The sequence below is a fragment of the Haliotis rubra genome, unplaced genomic scaffold (genome assembly GCF_003918875.1).
Source record: "Haliotis rubra isolate DU_JTF1 unplaced genomic scaffold, ASM391887v1 Scf810, whole genome shotgun sequence".
In the NCBI taxonomy this organism is placed as follows: Eukaryota; Metazoa; Mollusca; class Gastropoda; order Lepetellida; family Haliotidae; genus Haliotis; species Haliotis rubra.
The window spans coordinates 99,056-118,465 of record NW_025767536.1 but is presented as its reverse complement, the minus strand read 5'-3'; the positions used below and the strand labels follow the sequence as shown (position 1 = coordinate 118,465).

Genomic DNA, 19,410 nt, shown 5'->3' with positions numbered 1-19,410 from the left:
AAATCTTATAATTGATGACTGGTTCATTACAACCGATCAATCATCGAAAATAATTGGTTAGCGTCATTTATGAAATGTGTTAATGCACAAAAAAATAAGGAAAAAATCATGTAGTTCTTTGGGTTTTTTGGGCAAAATTTCACATCTTTAAAGGATGACTAGTATGGAGGAACATAAATTTCTTAGAGTCTTTAAGATAAATTCAATCATGACTTGGAACGAGCTTGTAGTGCTTATGAAATGTAACAGACAAAACCAACCTAGTGAAAAATAGTGTCAATGAAAACAAGTGTACTAGAATTGTTTGTGTTCGATTATGAGAAAACATGATCGATTGCTTGGTCGTTTAGTCACTGCGACCAATCTTTGATTATTTCAATTAATCGGACCACCACTAGCTGGTAGTATGAAGGTCCTGTCATGGTGTAGCGTACTGTTCAGATAATTACTTCAGAGCCTGTCATGAATCACTGGTCATGTGAACAGTGGTCATGTGAACAGTGGTCATGACTGATGGCTGAATAACACACACAGATAATGACTTCGTTCATTTTTTGGCGTCCATTCTCTCCATTTGTGCATACTTGACTGTGCTTCGCATACAACCCTGTTAAACAGGTTTTAGACATACCTGTGTTACATATGCTACAGGTAAGGCCTAAAAAAAAAGTTGTTCCGATTACCAGACCAACCCTTGAATTCTGGCGCCGACCCTATTTTTATTAAGTGGACTGAATAAAATAAGCTTTCAGTCACCATTGTTTTATCCCGACACCGACAGAAATCAGTCATTCTGATAGAGTGAGTGAGTGAGTTTAGTTTTACGCCGCTTTTAGCAATATTCCAGCAACATGACGGCGGGGAACACCAGAAATGGGCTTCACACATTGTGCCCATGTGGGGATTCGAACCCGGGTCTTCAGCGTGAAGAGCCAACGCTTTAACCATTAGGCTACCCCACTGCCCTCATTCTGATAGAGAAAGTCTTGATTGAATAATCAATTACACATTGATACATGTGTTACTTTCCTTCTAAAACAAATATGAAAAAAAAAAAATTCCTACCTACCTACCCTAAATTTTAAAGAGGTGCAATAGGAACCACATTTTTTTTATTTGGCCTTACATATGCGTAACAATGAATAAATGAATGTTCCTGTGGGTGGGGATGATACTGATAGATTACTAATCTTGTTTACTGACTGTCAACTGAAATGAACCATCAATCAATTTATACTAGTATTCAATTTTTCGTCCTTACAGGTAAGTCAGACAGACTTTGACTAGACAAAAACATCTAATTTCTCAGCCTCTCTGACCTCTCCTACACCGCAACGGACATTCTTTGACATTCCCTACCCATAGCTAGATAACTGCCTGACCCTTGACCCCCCCAAATCCCAAAACACTTCAAATCAGTGCAGATGGTCCATAGTACGTACAAGCATGCACACCCAAGCACTGACACCACACCCATCCCTACCTCCACCCCCTCTCACCTGTGTCCACAGTCATACACTCCCCGGCACTGGCATCACCCCCCACACACACACACACACCCTCACCTGTGTCCACAGTCATGCCTGCACACCTCGGCAATGGCACCACCACCTCCCCACCCCCACCTGTGTCCACAGTCAGACCTGCACACCCAGACACTGGAAAAAAAACCCCCCACCCCACCCCACCCTCACCTGTGTCCACAGTCAGACCTGCAAACCTCGGCACTGGCACGCACGCGCGCACACACACACACACACACCTGTGTCCAAAGTCAGGCCTGCACACCTCGGCACTGGCACCCACACACACACCCTCACCAGTGTCCACAGTCAGACCTGCACAACTTGGCACTGGTAACACACACACACACACACACACACACACACACACACACCCCAACACCCTCACCTGTGTCCACAGTCAGACCTGCACACCCAGACACTGGAACCCACCCCACCCCTCCCACACACACACCCCACCCTCACCAGTGTCCACAGTCAGACCTGCACAACTCGGCACTGGTAACACACACACACACACACACACACACACACACACACACACACACACACACACACACACACACACACACACACACACACACACACACACACACACCCCCCCCCCAACACCCTCATCTGTGTCCAGTCAGACCTGCACACCCAAGCACTGGCATCCCCCTCCCCCACACACACCCCACCCTCACCTGTGTCCACAGTCAGGCCTGCACACCCAAGCACTGACACCAGCCCCACCCCCATCCTTTACCGTGTTTATGTATAATCAAGCTGTTAGCCTTGGGAATACAGCCAAAGTAGAACGTACACAGTGTAGGTATAAATAGACCTTGGCATATGTGGTACACCTTGTACTCCACTACCTCCAGTCCTAACAAGGTCAGCTTTGTTTACCAAAGTACACCACAACAACTGGATACTTCAACCATGAAGTGTCGGTGTCATAAATCGGTGGGAAAACACTCACCATGTTTACACATACTCAACAAAAAGTAGTTCCTGGTTCAAAGTCACAAACATGATAAACACAAACATTACTACCATTAAGCTCACAAAATCAACAATATTTTCTCACTTTCCCTACTACTGTTCTCAAATGATCTTGGTGTACGAGGGGCAAGGGATAGTAGGTGGTTAAAGTGTTCACTGGTCACGCCGAAAACCCGGGTTCGATATCCTACAAGGGTACAATACGTACGGCCCATTTCTGGTGTCCCCCGCCGCGACATTAATAAAATATTGCTAGAAGCGGCGTAAAACCATACTCATTCTTGGTGTAGAGCATGTCTGGCTTCAGAATCATAACCTCCATTCACCATTTCTGTTAGCATAACCAATATTCATCTTGATTTGATTCTGTGAGTTTGTCTTTTATTATAAATAAGTTTTTCAAGTGACTATCAGCTGTTGTGTAACACATGTTCTATTTGAGATTACGCTTTGTTTCACCTGATATCAACTGTAGGTAGCTCAACCACTGACAAGGACAATAAGATTAAAGTAACGAGATATCAGGAAGAACTTTATTCCAAACCTCCCTGCATAGTTTGATCAGTTGAGCTAGGAAATGTCAGCTGTTTTGATAATCCTGATAATCAGATTCTATACTTACATCATCTAAACTCTATGATTTTAAACAAATAACCCCAGATAAGATGTTGATAATTTTATTATTATTATGATAGGATATTTACATAGTGCACATATCCACGCACTAGTGCATGCTCAAGGCGCTGGTATTTTTTCCCTCGATCATTGGATGTCAATCTCAACGGCACATCGCATTATCAATCTCAACTCCCTGGGGAGTATACAATTCTTGCAGCCACTAGGCGCACCAAGTTACTGTGGCTTTCTCATCCTAACGAGGTACCAATTCACAGCTGGGTGGACTAGGACACATAGTCACAGTACTTTGGCCATGTTCACTGCACGTTGCTGTACCCGCAACTGGGTGTTTGCACGTATTCATGTGGCCACCATCTGGTCACATACCAACGGATTCGTGGGTTCTTTTAAGTGCACAGGGTTGTGTACTGTACACTAGGGGTGGTGACAACACTGAAAGAGTCTGCACACAAAGTTGACTCCAAGGGTTTTTACACCCGGTCGCAGGTGGGCTCGATCCCCGTCACCTCAACCTCGCTGGATCACTAGCATGGCGCCTTAGCCAGCTCGCCCACCGCCTCTTAGAATACAAGTCGAGTTGAGTTTAATGCTGCTTTGAAAAGTATTTCAGTTCTAGCACGGTTTGTTTTGATGTAGGAAGAAACCTGAAACGTCCTTCTGGTCATAAATCGTTACCATCTTGGTGAAAGCCATCAGTATAGGAATAGTGTTGACAAACAACAATCAGTCAGTCAGAATTTGGGATTCAAACCTATCTTCACAGCTTCCTGGTGCACTCAGGGGATGGAACTCAAGAGGCAAACTGAAGTAGCAATGACCTTTACTACTTTGAACAAATGAAGTGTTCTGGTAATCAGGTTAATTTGTCAGGCTGTCTGAAGCTATCACAACTGGGTCACCCCAGTCTGTCTTAAAGTCCCTCAACTGCATTATTCTCCCATCCGCCCACCCCTTTCTGCAATGCTAAGGAGTGAGTGAGTGAGTTTAGTTTTACGCCACTCTCAGCAATATTCCAGCTATATGGTGGCGGTCTATAAATACTTGGGTATGGACCACATAATCCAGTGACCAACAGCATGAGCATCGTTCTACACAGTTGGGATACAATGACATGTGTAAGCCAAGTCAGCAGGCCTGACCACCCGATCCTGCTAGTCGCCTCTTACCACAAGCATGGGTTACTGAAGATCAATTCTAACCTGGATCTTCACGGGTCTGCAATGCTAAGGCACTACTGAAGATCAATTCTAACCCGGATCTTCACGGGTCTGCAATGCTAAGGCACTACTGAAGATCAATTCTAACCCAGATCTTCACAGGTCTGCAATGCTAAGGCACTACTGAAGATCAATTCTAACCCGGATCTTCACGGTCTGCAATGCTAAGGCACTACTGAAGATCAATTCTAACCCGGATCTTCACGGTCTGCAATGCTAAGGCACTACTGAAGATCAATTCTAACCCGGATCTTCACGGGTCTGCAATGCTAAGGCACTAAATGAAGCAAGTCCAGATTTCCTCAGGTTCTGAATCTCACATGCTAAGTGTGGCTCTTCAGATTAAATGGAATGTTTTTTAATCAAAACTATATATAGTTCCTGTAAGTCTCGTGAGACGCTATTTCCATCACAAAGATGGTTCCCAGCTCCCTTTGTGCACGACAACTTGCGATATGCGAGACTGGGCCCAGCTCACTTCCGGTACCAGATTTCCGGTGACAAGTGTATATTTAAGAACTAGTTCTGGTTCTAAATTCTGCAACCCCCAAATATGACTTTACTAGACCGGACCAAGTGTACAACCATGCTTGGCTGACACAGCTGTTGACAGGTGTAATAGTTGGCTAATTTAGGGATGGTTAGATCAGATATTTGTTATTCCTACAAGGATTATCGATTCCTTACTGTCATCGTCACTATATCATACTATATGGCTGGAAAAATGCCGATGTGACGTAAAGCTCAACTCAACTCCTTACTGTCAGCTGACAACCATGAGACCATTCGAAAAGGTATGAAACCTTGTTTGTCACTGGAAGTGCTAAGTTGTGGCGAAGTGCCATGACCTACTTTCAGGCCCTATTCAGAGACAAAGCATTAGTCTAGGGCCTCCCCAGCATCTTTAAACTAAATCATTGCTACAGGGCAGTGAGTGAATAGTTGGCACCATGGCCTGAATCCAACTAGCCCAGAGATCACTATGAAGATTGGTTGGAAGATTGGTTGGTTGTTTGGTTGGTTGGTTGGTTGGTGATTGATGCCTCACTCAGCAATATTCTAGCTGTATGGTGGCGGTTTATAAATAATTGAGTCTGGACCAGACAATCTAGTGATCAACAGCATGAGCATCTATCTGTGATATGAAGATAGAGTAACATGGCTAGGGGAGTATGAGTCCCTTCTGATACCCACTAGCATTTATCTGTGATATGAAGATAGGGTAACATGGCTAGGGGAGTATGAGTCCCTCCTGATACCCACTAGCATCTGGACTACTGATTAGTGGAGTAGTGGCCAGATCTGTGCCTGAACATAAAACTGCCACACCTTTGAACTCGGCCACATAAATTCTTAGTCAGGAGATCAACTTAAAACCCCGTCTCCTGTACAGTAATTCCTCGACAAAGCTGCAGCCATAAATCACTTAGTTTCAGCCTGACCACATTGAGAACAGGCCAAAATGGAGTACGACATCAAGTGACAGCTAATCCGATAACAATGGTAATTAAATAACTGCAATGTCACTGCACAATGAAGTTAGTTAGGAGGGTCAAGTGATTATTTTGATTCTCAAGGATGAGAAACATTGCCCCTCCAGCCTCAATACGAATCTGTATCTCACATCAGCACAAGCTCCAACTGTATGTTGGGAAATATTGATTCCTGTCTAATGCCTCCATTGATAAAAGTGGATGGGACACTTTCCTTGCAAAACTCACATGATCAATAGTAATTTATAAACCTCGAACTTTATCAAATTATTTCATGGAAAGCTGACCCTGTGGAGCAGAACCTGATTGAAATGCTCAGGATTAACTGAACTGACATCTTACACCAGAACAATGAAACAAATTCAAGGCGGAAAATGCATGAATTTAATGGAATGAGGGACAAAATTTTAAATTTTATTTTCAATTCAAATATTTTCTTCAATGCCTGGCTATCACAAAAGCATTTTCTTGTGTTTGGACATTTGTTAAAATCACAATACATGTGTAGTGAATCATACTAACATTTTATTTCTGTCGTTTTCAAAGTTGAAATTTCTTAAATAAGACATATTCACATATGGTTTTGCCTCGACTCGCAAACATTGGCGTTCCAGAGACAAGCAGTTATTAGTTTCAAGGGTCCATGCAGGCAATGTGAGGGTCCAGTGAAGTAACAGTGTAGACAAAAGTATGTTTTGCTAATTTCTCTAGAGCCTGGAATGAATCAACAATCAGGTGAAGTGATGGATGGAATGATGCACGTACCTGCTGTGAAAGAAACAACCAAACACTTAACAAAGCCTTTGATGTGTTGTGGGTACAATGAATAATATTTTGCGTTCCTTAGGATGCAGTGAATTGTTTTTCTGCGTCCATTTTATACAATTGTGCGTAATGGACGCACATTTGCGTGTCACATATAAAAATAATATTCACAGACATGGGATACCATATATCTTTGTGTTTCCAGTGAAGGAACACCTGCAGTTCTGATTTGTAACCATGGTAACTACCATTTAGAGGATTCACAAAAATATCTGAACTTTTTTCCCCACCTACATTCTACAGTATCTGTTGCAGAGGAGTTAAACTGTCTAAGTGATTATTCATAACTAATGGCTGGGGGTTGTTGATGATGAATACACCCACACCCAAAGTTATATCCAAAGTAAGTGACCCCCCCGACAGCCATGTACAAAATCATGTTTCACGACTGATGTTTCTACAAGGGAACAGAACAACAGTCAACCACTGACAAAACTGCCAATTTCACCTACATACCTTGCTGTTCGGAGTCCTACAGACACTGCTTTCTGTACAACTGTTTACATGTAGAAAACAGGATACTACTGGTCTGATAACAGCAGCCAGAACACGGAAGCTGAGAGCAGTATCCGGGAGATACCACAAGTAGCTGAGATTAACAGGCAGAGATAAAGGCAAACACTCCTTGCTGCAGGAAATAGTGGGGCGAGAGTATTCATGTAGACTTGATACTGGTCTCCTTTTATGTCACAGTTTAAAAGGAGAGCAACAACATTGGTAGACTTGAGACAGGTCTCTTATCAGGTTACAAATTAAAGCAGAGAGATACAGTGTTTGTAGATGTTAGTGCTGGTATAGGCATTATACAACCTGCGATACGACACATCACGATACTAAAATATTCGTCATGGCGATATATTGCCAAAGTATTGTGCACTAAAGCTGTGAAACGATACGAATCCCGATCAAAGGGTAGCGATACGATACATATCATGATACTTAACCTTTAATTCTAACACCAACTGTAAAACACTTTAGATCAAAACAAAAACAATGTTTAAATGAAAGAAACTTTAATTTGAATAAAAGTCACATTGGGCACTTTCTTAAAATGTCGAAATAAGTAAAATATAATACTGTTAAAACAGAAAACACAGATCAAAACACCTTTAATATCTGCATGTTACTGGATGCTGTCACTGCCGTCACATAATAGAATGAAATTTGTGCTGATTTTAAAAACAGTATATCTTGACATATCGCGATTCGGCAATATTCAAAGTTAAACATCAATGTATCGTGGCCCATGTGAAGTATCGTATCGGGATATTCGACAATGTAAAACATTGTATCGATTCACTGTATCTGCGGTCCATGGATCGATGCATCGATGCGTATCAATGAATACAGTTTCATGCAGGGGGATACAGTGTTGGTAGATGTGATACAGTTTAATTCAGAGGGATAGAGTGTTGGTAGATGTGATACAGTTTAATGCAGAGGGATACAGTGTTGGTACATGTGATACAGCTTAATGCAGAGGGATACAGTGTTGGTACATGTGATACAGTTTAATGCAGAGAGATAGAGAGATAAAGTGTTGGTAGATGTGATACAGTTTAATGCAGAGACATACAGTGTTGGTAGATGTGATACAGTTTAATGCAGAGGGATACAGTGTTGGTAGATGTGATACAGTTTAATGCAGGGGGGTACAGTGTTGGTAAATGTGATACAGTTTAATGCAGAGAGATACAGAGTTGGTAGATTTGATACAGTTTAATGCAGAGAGATACAGTGTTGGTACATGTGATACAGTTTAATTCAGAGGGATACAGTGTTGGTACATGTGATACAGTTTAATGCAGAGAGATACAGTGTTGGTAGATGTGATACAGTTTAATGCAGAGAGATACAGTGTTGGTAGATGTGATACAGTTTAATTCAGAGGGATACAGTGTTGGTACATGTGATACAGTTTAATGCAGAGGGATACAGTGTTGGTACATGTGATAAAGTTTAATGCAGAGGGATAAAGTGTTGGTAGACGTGATATTAATGCAGAGAGATACAGTGTTGGTAGACGTGATACAGTTAATGCAGGGGGATTCAGTGTTGGTAGATGTGATACAGTTTAATGCAGGGGGATAGTGTTGGTAGATGTGATACAGTTTAATGCAGAGGGATACAGTGTTGGTACATGTGATACAGTTTAATGCAGAGGGATACAGTGTTGGTACATGTGATACAGTTTAATGCAGAGAGATAGAGAGATAAAATGTTGGTAGATGTGATACAGTTTAATGCAGAGACATACAGTGTTGGTAGATGTGATACAGTTTAATGCAGAGGGATACAGTGTTGGTAGATTTGATACAGATTAATGCAGAGGGATATAGTGTTGGTACATGTGATACTGTTTAATGCAGAGGGATACAGTGTTGGTACATGTGATAAAGTTTAATGCAGAGGGATAAAGTGTTGGTAGACGTGATATTAATGCAGAGAGATACAGTGTTGGTAGATGTGATACAGTTAATGCAGGGGGATTCAGTGTTGGTAGATGTGATACAGTTTAATGCAGGGGGATAGTGTTGGTAGATGTGATACAGTTTAATGCAGAGGGATACAGTGTTGGTATATGTGATACAGTTTAATTCAGAGGGATACAGTGTTGGTACATGTGATACAGTTTAATGCAGAGGGATACAGTGTTGGTACATGTGATACAGTTTAATGCAGAGAGATAGAGAGATAAAATGTTGGTAGATGTGATACAGTTTAATGCAGAGACATACAGTGTTGGTAGATGTGATACAGTTTAATGCAGAGGGATACAGTGTTGGTAGATTTGATACAGATTAATGCAGAGGGATATAGTGTTGGTACATGTGATACAGTTTAATGCAGAGACATACAGTGTTGGTAGATGTGATACAGTTTAATGCAGAGGGATTCAGTGTTGGTACATGTGATACAGTTTAATGCAGGGGGGTACAGTGTTGGTAGATGTGATACAGTTTAATGCAGAGAGATACAGTGTTGGTAGATTTGATACAGTTTAATGCAGAGAGATACAGTGTTGGTAGATGTGATACAGTTTAATGCAGAGAGATACAGTGTTGGTAGATTTGATACAGTTTAATGCAGAGAGATACAGTGTTGGTAGATGTGATACAGTTTAATTCAGAGGGATACAGTGTTGGTACATGTGATACAGTTTAATGCAGAGGGATACAGTGTTGGTACATGTGATAAAGTTTAATGCAGAGGGATAAAGTGTTGGTAGACGTGATATTAATGCAGAGAGATACAGTGTTGGTAGATGTGATACAGTTAATGCAGGGGGATTCAGTGTTGGTAGATGTGATACAGTTTAATGCAGGGGGATAGTGTTGGTAGATGTGATACAGTTAATGCAGGGGGATACAGTGTTGGTAGATGTGATACAGTTAATGCAGGGGGATTCAGTGTTGGTAGATGTGATACAGTTAATGCAGAGGGATACAGTGTTGGTAGATGTGATACAGTTAATGCAGGGGATACAGTGTTGGTAGATGTGATACAGTTAATGCATTTGGAAGGTGAAAATACAGGCTTATGGAGCATCATCAGAGATCTACTTCACTGGCGCCAGTCCAAGATTTGTTATGGGCTGTTGTCACCCATACAAACCTCAGCCTTACTCAAGTAAGTCATGGTCATGTGGTTAATCCAAGAATTTCATTTGGCGTTCAGATCCTGGCAAACAACTCTGAGATCTCACTTCTGGACATAAAACATTAATACCTATCCCATCACACAAATTGACGTATTGATTTAGAGAGGGTTGTCAGTTTTTCCTCATCACTCCACTCCAATCTGGGAGGGTTACAATTGCACAAGGCTAGTCCGTCTCACGCCTCTGAACCACATCTAATTTTCCAAACTGCCTAGCCCTCACTGCAATACTTAAAGCCCTAGATAAAGCAGGTCTAGATTTCCACAGGTTCAGGATTCTTACTCTTAGACTGGTCTCCCTGGGGCTCCTTTTCAATCTAAAAGAGTTTGTTTGTTACTATCAAAATTATATATATTCAGAGACCAAGCGTTAGTCTACCTTAAAACTTGATGGCCTTCACTCTTGTTGTGTGCATCGAAAAATGATCATTAACTATTCTTGCAGAAACTTGGGTCCTGGTTTCATGTTGTTTAGCTGCTGTTTAAGTAAGAAGATTTTCTTTCAGCTAAAACTTATCCTTTTCTTTTTCTAAGGCTATACAGGGAACAGTCTGTTTCGTAAAACACATGACTTAATGACGTGATTCATCAGAAAATATGATATTAGCTCTGAGCATTGATTATCACTGTGCTGACGTTTCCTACATCACTGGCACCTCTGATTTAAATGACTAGCAGTAAGTTGTAATAATAATATTAATAATAATGTGTCCATTAATATAGCGCCAAACTCAACACTTAGGTATGCTCATAGTGGTAACAATGAATAGCACAGCACATTATTACACAGGATAACCCAAGCTGCCTGTGAGGTACGAGAAGGTTATAGTCACATGACTTATCCCACCGGGTACCCATATTCTGCTGGGTGAACAGAGACAAGTTTGAACAAACTCACTTGCCTTGGGTGAGACCACATGTATCACATGTGCTTCACTGTGGGACAGGACTGAGGTCCTAGAAACTCTCAGGAATCAAGCTGCCAAACAAAGTTGCCTAACTTCACTTAACTGTGACTCAAACTCATACAGATAACTATATAGAGATGCCAACCCATACGATTTTATCATATTCGTTATGAAAAACAACACAAATTATGCGACTACGATAGCAGTAAAAATGTACAAATTTTAATAAAAATACATCACAATAAATTTCAACCACATTTTATTCTGTATCAAGCTATATGTAGAAACTTACTACTATTCTATGGAAAAAAAATTAAATATGAAAATTCTTTGGAAAAGTTAATACTAATTTTGGATCAGTTCTTGGCAAAAATACTAATTGGGCTAAATTAGGGTTGGCATCTCTTATATAGGTGCAGTAATGTTGAATGCAATGATAATCATCATTTAACCTTACATCTCCATCCACAGCAGAGAGCTGCAGGTCTGTCCCTCGAAAGGGCAAGTGTGAACCATCCCACATGTTGCAACCAGAAACAGGTTGTACCAGCCGGGTCATGTCTATATTCCAGGAACGATGGCTTGGTTAATGCTGATCAATCATTTACCTCCTGGCTAGTCAGATGTTTGGTATAAAGCAACTTACTCTGTGTAACCTCAATATCACATGAGGCTTTGTTATAACATACAGGACTGGTGCACTGCCTTCACATTATAGGAAGAATTGCTATAACACGAGGCTTTGTTATAACATACAGGACTGGTGCACTGCCTCACATGATAGGAAGAATTGTTATAACACGAGGCTTTGAAATAACAAATAGGACTGGTGCACTGCCTCACATTATAGGAAGAATTGCTATAACACGAGGCTTTGTTATAACAAACAGGACTGTCCACTGCCTCACATTATAGGAAGAATTGTTATAACATGAGGCTTTGTTATAACAAATAGGACTGGTGCACTGCCTCACATTATAGGAAGAATTGTTATAACACGAGGCTTTGTTATAACAAATAGGACTGGTGCACTGCCTCACATTATAGGAAGAATTGTTATAACATGAGGCTTTGTTATAACAAACAGGACTGGTGCACTGCCTCACATTATAGGAAGAATTGCTATAACACGAGGCTTTGTTATAACAAATAGGACTGGTGCACTGCCTCACATTATAGGAAGAATTGCTATAACATGAGGCTTTTTTTATAACACATACTAGTATCACATAGTCTGTCAGTGTCATGTCACAGGATGATGTTATAACATACACTAGTACCACATTGTCTGTCATGTCAGATGAGGCTTTGTTATAACACATACTAGTACAGCATTACCTGTCATGTCACAGGAGGCTTTGTTATAACATATACTAGTACAGCATTGTCTGTCATATCACAGGAGGCTTTGTTATAACACATACTAGTACAGCATTACCTGTCATGTCACAGGAGGCTTTGTTATAACACATACTAGTACAGCATTACCTGTCATGTCACAAGAGGCTTTGTTATAACACATACTCTTACAGCATTACCTGTCATTGTTGTAAATGGATGCGTAACACACACAGCTGTGTATCACAGAGCAGTATAACTGAAATTCTATCCCTTTACCATGTTTACAGCTTCAATATTCATACAGAGATACAAAAACAGTCCGCAATTTCATCCAGCTTGCGAGTGTGTGAGTTTAGTTTTACGCCACACTCAGCATTATTTCAGCTATATGGCAGCGGTCTGTAAATAATTGAGTCTGGACCTGACAATCCAGTGATCAACAGCATAAACATCGATCTACGCGATTGGGATACGATGACATGTGTCAACCAAGTCAGGGAGCCTGACCACCCGATCCCATTAGTCGCCTCTCACGACAAGCATGGGTTGCTGCAGATCAATTCTAACCCGGATTTTCACAGGTCCAGCTTGTGAAATTCAAGCTAGCATGAAACGATGTTCACAACGGCATGTTCACCATTGTTCATACAGAAAACATCTCATTAAAGTCTTTAAGTTTAGTATCTGTAAGTGTAACAATGGTCACATTTCTAGATACACATCTAGTCTCAGAAGTAAACATATTTTACAGAAAAATAGTTATTATTTTTAGTTCTTATTTAAATATAACAAAAAGAGCATGGATGCATTGTTCTAACCTTGCACAAGTCTCTAAGGTAATGAGCTTAAATGGTAATCTCTAAAAGAGCATAAATAAAAAGAACACATTGTCCCTCTAACAGACTCAGAGCTACAGATAACTACTTCGGTCATTGAGTTATGTACTCACTTGTGTTCATCCATCGGGTATCCTAATTTTTCTTTGAGTAACCAAATAAATTGTACTCCTCACTCAAACTCAATTGGGTATTTTGCCATTTTCCATGAAATTTGAAAATATAGTGAAGTTTAAAAGTTAATTTTTGTTATTTATATTTGATCTGTAATATGAGAAACGATAATAAAGACTGCAAGTTGTCGAGTTCATGTCCTGAAATAGAACCTCTCAGTATACCTCAGTTATTTTATCTATCCACCGGTACGCAAGCTAAGATTTGACATTTTTGTGTGTACGCATGTAAGATCACATTTATTTAGTATTTACAAAAATTCAAGCGTACTTGTACGCAATAGACGGAATAGAAGGAGAGTTTTCACATAAATATTTTCGTAATTTACGCAGATATGCAGCTGATCTGTACCTCTGAGACTGGTCCGCTAATCTTGACTTCACTCTTTAAGGATATTATTACTATACATCCATGGGCTTAGAATTCAGTACAGCCTTGGAGTAGGATTAACTTTCTTCATTTCCCAGTGACAGTGTTCACGAATGGTGTTTCAAAGGTAACAGGACATTGGGTCCTGTAAGTTTCAGATGTCTGTCTGAACCATTGAAAATGCACAGGACCCATGGAATAAAATTAAACACACATTTCAGATTTAATATTTCTTATAATTGACATTGAAATTATTAACAAACATAAGATTTATAAACAGCAAACAAGTGTCACATGTCACAGAAAACAACTTCAGTCAAAGTCATTGTGAAATATACAGTCAGACACTGGGGCCGGCGGGTTGTAGACTTCTGTCTGACCGTTGGCGAATCTGCCGAATTTGTCAGAGGGTCAGACGCTATTCGTGAACACTGCCAGTGAAACTGTAGTAATCTAAACACGCACAATTTACCACGGCAGGGTACTTATTGTGGTACAAGCCTAGACTAACGCTTAGTCTCTGAATATATATAATTCTGATGGTAACACACAAACCCATTTAAACTGATAAAGAGCCTAAGGCAGAACAGCCTGAACCTGGGGAAATCTAGACTTGCTTCATTTAGGGCTTTAGCATTGCAGAGAGGGCAAGGCTGTAAGGTAAATAATGTGGTTCAGGGACTGTGAGACCAGTACAAGCCCTTCAGTTCGGTCTGTTTCAGCTCGTTATATGAGATATGATCATGATGATATGCAGAAATGAAAAGATATGTATACATTTTGACAAACTGATTCAATTTCTAGACATTTTAGAAAAGGTTTAAAAAAGGTTAATAAAATGATGGTACAAAAAACTGAAAAATACTAATGTTTTAGTTTGCATAGACTAAAAGGCTTAGTCTCTGAATATATATAATTTCGATAGTAACAAACAAGCCCATTTAAATTGAAAAGGAGCCCTAGGTAGACCAGAGATTCAGAACCTGGGGAAATCTAGACTTGCTTTATTTAGGGTTTTAGCACTGCAGGGAGGGCTTGGCAGTGGGGAAAATAATGTGGTTCAGGGACTGTGAGACAGACTATAGTTTGCATTACGGTATGCCATACTGAAACAAAATATATACCGTATACCGTTTCACACCTACTAAATATTATGACCTTACATGGACTATATTGGCTCTATTTGTTTCAGGGTCTGTCTGACAGCCTATCATGGTTAGACTAAGCTGCATGCAGTCTGCATCCCAAACATAAACCACAGGAAGACCTGCATCTCTTTAACACAAGTAAGAAACTGATATATCACTTAACCCGACCCTTGTCGACATAGTGGGCGTGTTTCATGGGGAACTGAAGGCTAGGCCTAACAGCAGGAGATATATGAGCACATGGACATGTACACTTGTTCCAAGGCTGTACTGAATGCTAAGTCCATTAGTGTATGATAATTCTATCCTTTAAACAGGCAAGTCTAGATAAGCTGACAATACAAGGACTGTTAGAGTGAGTGAGTGAGTTTTATAGAAATTTTTATATTTTATAGAAATTATCATTTAAAATATTTATTATTACCTTAGAAACTTGTGTAAGTATAACGCACATGCAGAAATTATAAGCCGCATTTATGTTGTATCCAAATGCCGGCGGTTTCACACCGGTTTCACTTGCAATAACATGCTCCTGATCTGAAAATCTACATCAAGAAAGTATATCACTGTCAAATAAATGAGAGTGTTTACACCTGTCCTGTCCTAAATATGTAGAGAAATTCATACCAAATGCCTTCCTGTAAACTAAATCACAGGAAACGTTGTATTATTAGTTTTATAATAATAATAATATGCTTGACATATTCCCTGTTACGTCACATGAATCTTTGTCATAACATGCATTAGTTATAATGTCTAATGTGAAACAAATCATGTTCCATAAAATTATAGGATATATTATGTAATGATAGCACAGCTTCTATCTTTTCAAACTGTTCTTCCACTGTATAACTTCCACTGGTCTTTCGCAGCCCAAGTGTAAAGAGTGAATGAGTTTAGTTTTACACCACTTTCAGCAATATTCCATCATGGCACGGGACATCAGACATGGACTTCACACAATGTACCCATGCGGTGTGACGAGTAGGGGTGTCACGATACACCAATCTCACGATACGATATGTATCACGATTTTAAGGTCACGATACGATATGTATCGCGATACATAATTTTCGCGCCTTTTCATAGCATTACCTTACCGGCAACGTACGCGCTCGCTGATTGGTCCATCAAAATAGTCTAGCCAATCACAAAAGCTGTTAGTTTCCAACCTATTTTTTAAGTAAAGCTAGCTACATCTATTTATCGGAGCGGTCTGGTATAATTTTACTATCAAGACTTTTACGGAGATAGTAATAGCATAAAAATTTGAATCGATAAAGTTTTACAATAGGAATCGATATACGCAAGCATGTATCGTGTATCGTATCGTCAGTAAAAATGTATCGATGCATCGATACATTCACGTATCGCAACACCCCTAGTGACGAGCGAACACTTTAACCACTACGGCTGAAAATCGAATCTGACACCTCAGTTTTGATTTTCAGTAACCAATATCACCTATTAATTATTTCCACATAGCCAGAAGGTAATTTTGACTCCAACTCGAGCAGTTTGGAGCGCTGAAATAAGCTGAAACGTGATTCCTTGACACCGGGATAATCATAAAAGGACAATTGTTGTATAGCTAAGTTGACGAAGGATGTCAGGATGAAAAAAGCTGACTCTGAGAGTTATATGAAATCTAATGTTTTTACTTGTATGAAGAATCAAATCGAAAATGATCGAAACAAGGGTCCAATATCGAAAATCGAATCGAATTGAGGTCTGGGTGAATAATTGCAGCTCTATTAACCACTAGGCTACCCAATCGCCCTCCCATGTTTGAAGAAGGAGCAACTAACATAATCAGGTGCTCAAGATTGTTGACTTGGTAGATGCATTCTAAATATGTAGAGCAATGCTCATGATATCGATCACTGGATTGCTGACATTACAGATTGCTCTTCTGCTGTTTAACTCCCAACAATATTCCCGTTATATGGTGGTGGTCTTTAGATAATCGAGTTATAAACAGATTGGGCAGCAATCTACGCAGTTGGGATATGATGACATGTGCCAACCACGAGCCTGCCCACCCAATCCAGTTATCGTAGTTGCCCCTTACAAGCATTGGTCGCTGAAGGCCAGTTCTAACAGGTCCCCATAGGTTATGTTACATCATAAGCCAATATCAGGCTCCAGATAAGGGCCGTATCGGCGTATGTACAGATAAAAAATATGCACGATACGGTAGGAAATAATTTAGAAAACCGTAGCACATACGCACCACAGCAATGCTGTACTGTCTTGGAATCATTAACAGAGGTATTTATCTGAAAGAGTGGTGTTTATTGTTTATTGACCTGTTTACACAAGAGTAGTAATGTTGTGGTGCATATATGAAACGAAACACAGGATTACTGATACGCCATTAAATTCCATTCACTACTCAAAATATACTCTTAAGTTTATCCAGTACTCCTATATTGAAAATAAAAGGAGTACGTACTCCTGATGTTGAAAAGTTATCTGGATCCCTGAATATTGATTAAATTAATGGAACATAATATGCAACCGCGAATTGTAGAGTCTGGGACCTCATCCACAAGATGTTCACAATATTTCAAACAATACTAACTATACAGGGCTACAGATAAGGGGCGTACAGGCGTAATGTATGCCTCAAAATCAATTAAGTACGACATAATATAAGATTTCAAGCGTATCGTGTACGCACATAAATACCTTTGTACGTCTAACATTTAATTTCCATGCATATCGTGCAAATGGAAATCTATTTCGGATAAATACTTGTCAAGTTTCTTTTGCGAAACACAATTTGACACACGAGGAAACCCCAACAGTAGGAATCACTTGCGTTGCCATGTAACGATATGCGTCACTATTTTTCGATTGGCTAAAAACTACAATGTTCCTATTTATATCCAGTCGGACCTGACATTCCGCGCATCACACTGTCGCTCAGTTATTTCTCACGCGTCTTCAAATACAAATACATGGTTGGAAATAGTGATCGATGAATCGTCAAGACAAACCACATCACCAACTCGCTCACACAAAAACATGTCAGTACTCCTTCGAAATTCTCAGTACACCTCCACTTGCAATATGATGTGTAAGTACACTCGCACCCCCAAAAGTTATCTGAAGCCCTGACTATACATTCAATAGTCTTACAGATGACACAGTCCCAGCTGTGACAGAATCAGATCCTCAGTCAGTAATTAACTAACAGTGTCTGAACCAGACAATCCAGTGATTGACATCACTCTTTACAAATGGGATACAATGACATGAATCAACAAAGTCAGCAATTATGACAATCCGGTCCCGTTAGTCGCTTCTTGTTAGATCTATGGGTCCTGAAGACCAATTTTACCCGGATCTTCACCGGTTCTATTGAGAGCATCTGCAATCAAGGCAACTCGCACAAAATCGGTTGGTGTGATATACATTACTGTAAACCTGCACACGTTTTCTTGTTGGTTCAACTAGAGCAAATGAAGGGGTTAAGCCACGCGAAGACTTTGTTTGGATACCGAAACAGTTTTTACACAAACGTCAGCTTGATAAAACTGACTCGTCACATTCAATAAACAATTTCATCATCAAGTCATACCGGTCGGTAGGTATCTGTGGCGATCGGATGGCCAGTGCATCCGATCGCCTCGCAACTACCACAACTGACTAACTCCTACATTCCTATTAAACTGTCACTGAGTCTTACCTGTTAATTAAAGCACAAATTCCGGTAGACGCCTCCGTATTTCACGCTCTCATCGCCCATCAGCCATATTATCTGTAACGATACGGTTAGTACTACAACTTATTACAGATATCTTGGCGCATGGGAGCGTCTGCTGACATAAAATATACCTGGAGAATGATTTACAAGATTTGCAAAAATTACGGTAGTGGTGGGCATCTTAATCTAAATTCTCCTTTTAACACACAGCATATCAAGTTCAGATATTACAATAAACGTTTAGCTATAAAATCTTCACTACTTGATTTCGTGTGGCGTTTACAAATATGCATGAAGGACTCTGGTCGCTACAACAACGGGGCGTGGTGGGCGAACTGTCTACGGCGCCAGGCTAGTGATCCAGCGAGCCTGAGGTGCCGGGATCGAGCCCACCTGTGACCGGGTGTGAATAACCTTGGAATCAACTTTGTGTGCAGACCTTCTTTCAGTGTTGTAACAACCCCTAGTGTACAGTACACAACCCTGTTCCAAAAGAACCCACGAATCCGTTGGTATATTACCAGATGGTGGCCACATGAATACGTGCAAATACCTAAAGTACTGTCGGAAATAGAACA

The 19,410-nt window shown here is 40.3% G+C and overlaps 1 protein-coding gene across 2 annotated transcripts in view; it reads right to left on the bottom strand.

Annotated features, from left to right (window-relative positions):
• Positions 1-19,410, bottom strand: part of LOC124261827 (peptide methionine sulfoxide reductase MsrB-like) — a 44,067-nt gene that overhangs the window by 19,204 nt on the left and 5,453 nt on the right. Inside the window, exon 2 of one of the 2 annotated variants that reach the window (XM_046696203.1) lies at positions 18,815-18,886. The gene's annotated coding sequence lies outside the window, so the exon portion shown is untranslated. Of the gene's footprint in view, positions 1-7,140; positions 7,247-18,814; positions 18,887-19,410 lie in introns of those variants that run through there. The other variant, XM_046696205.1, reaches the window with a different exon arrangement.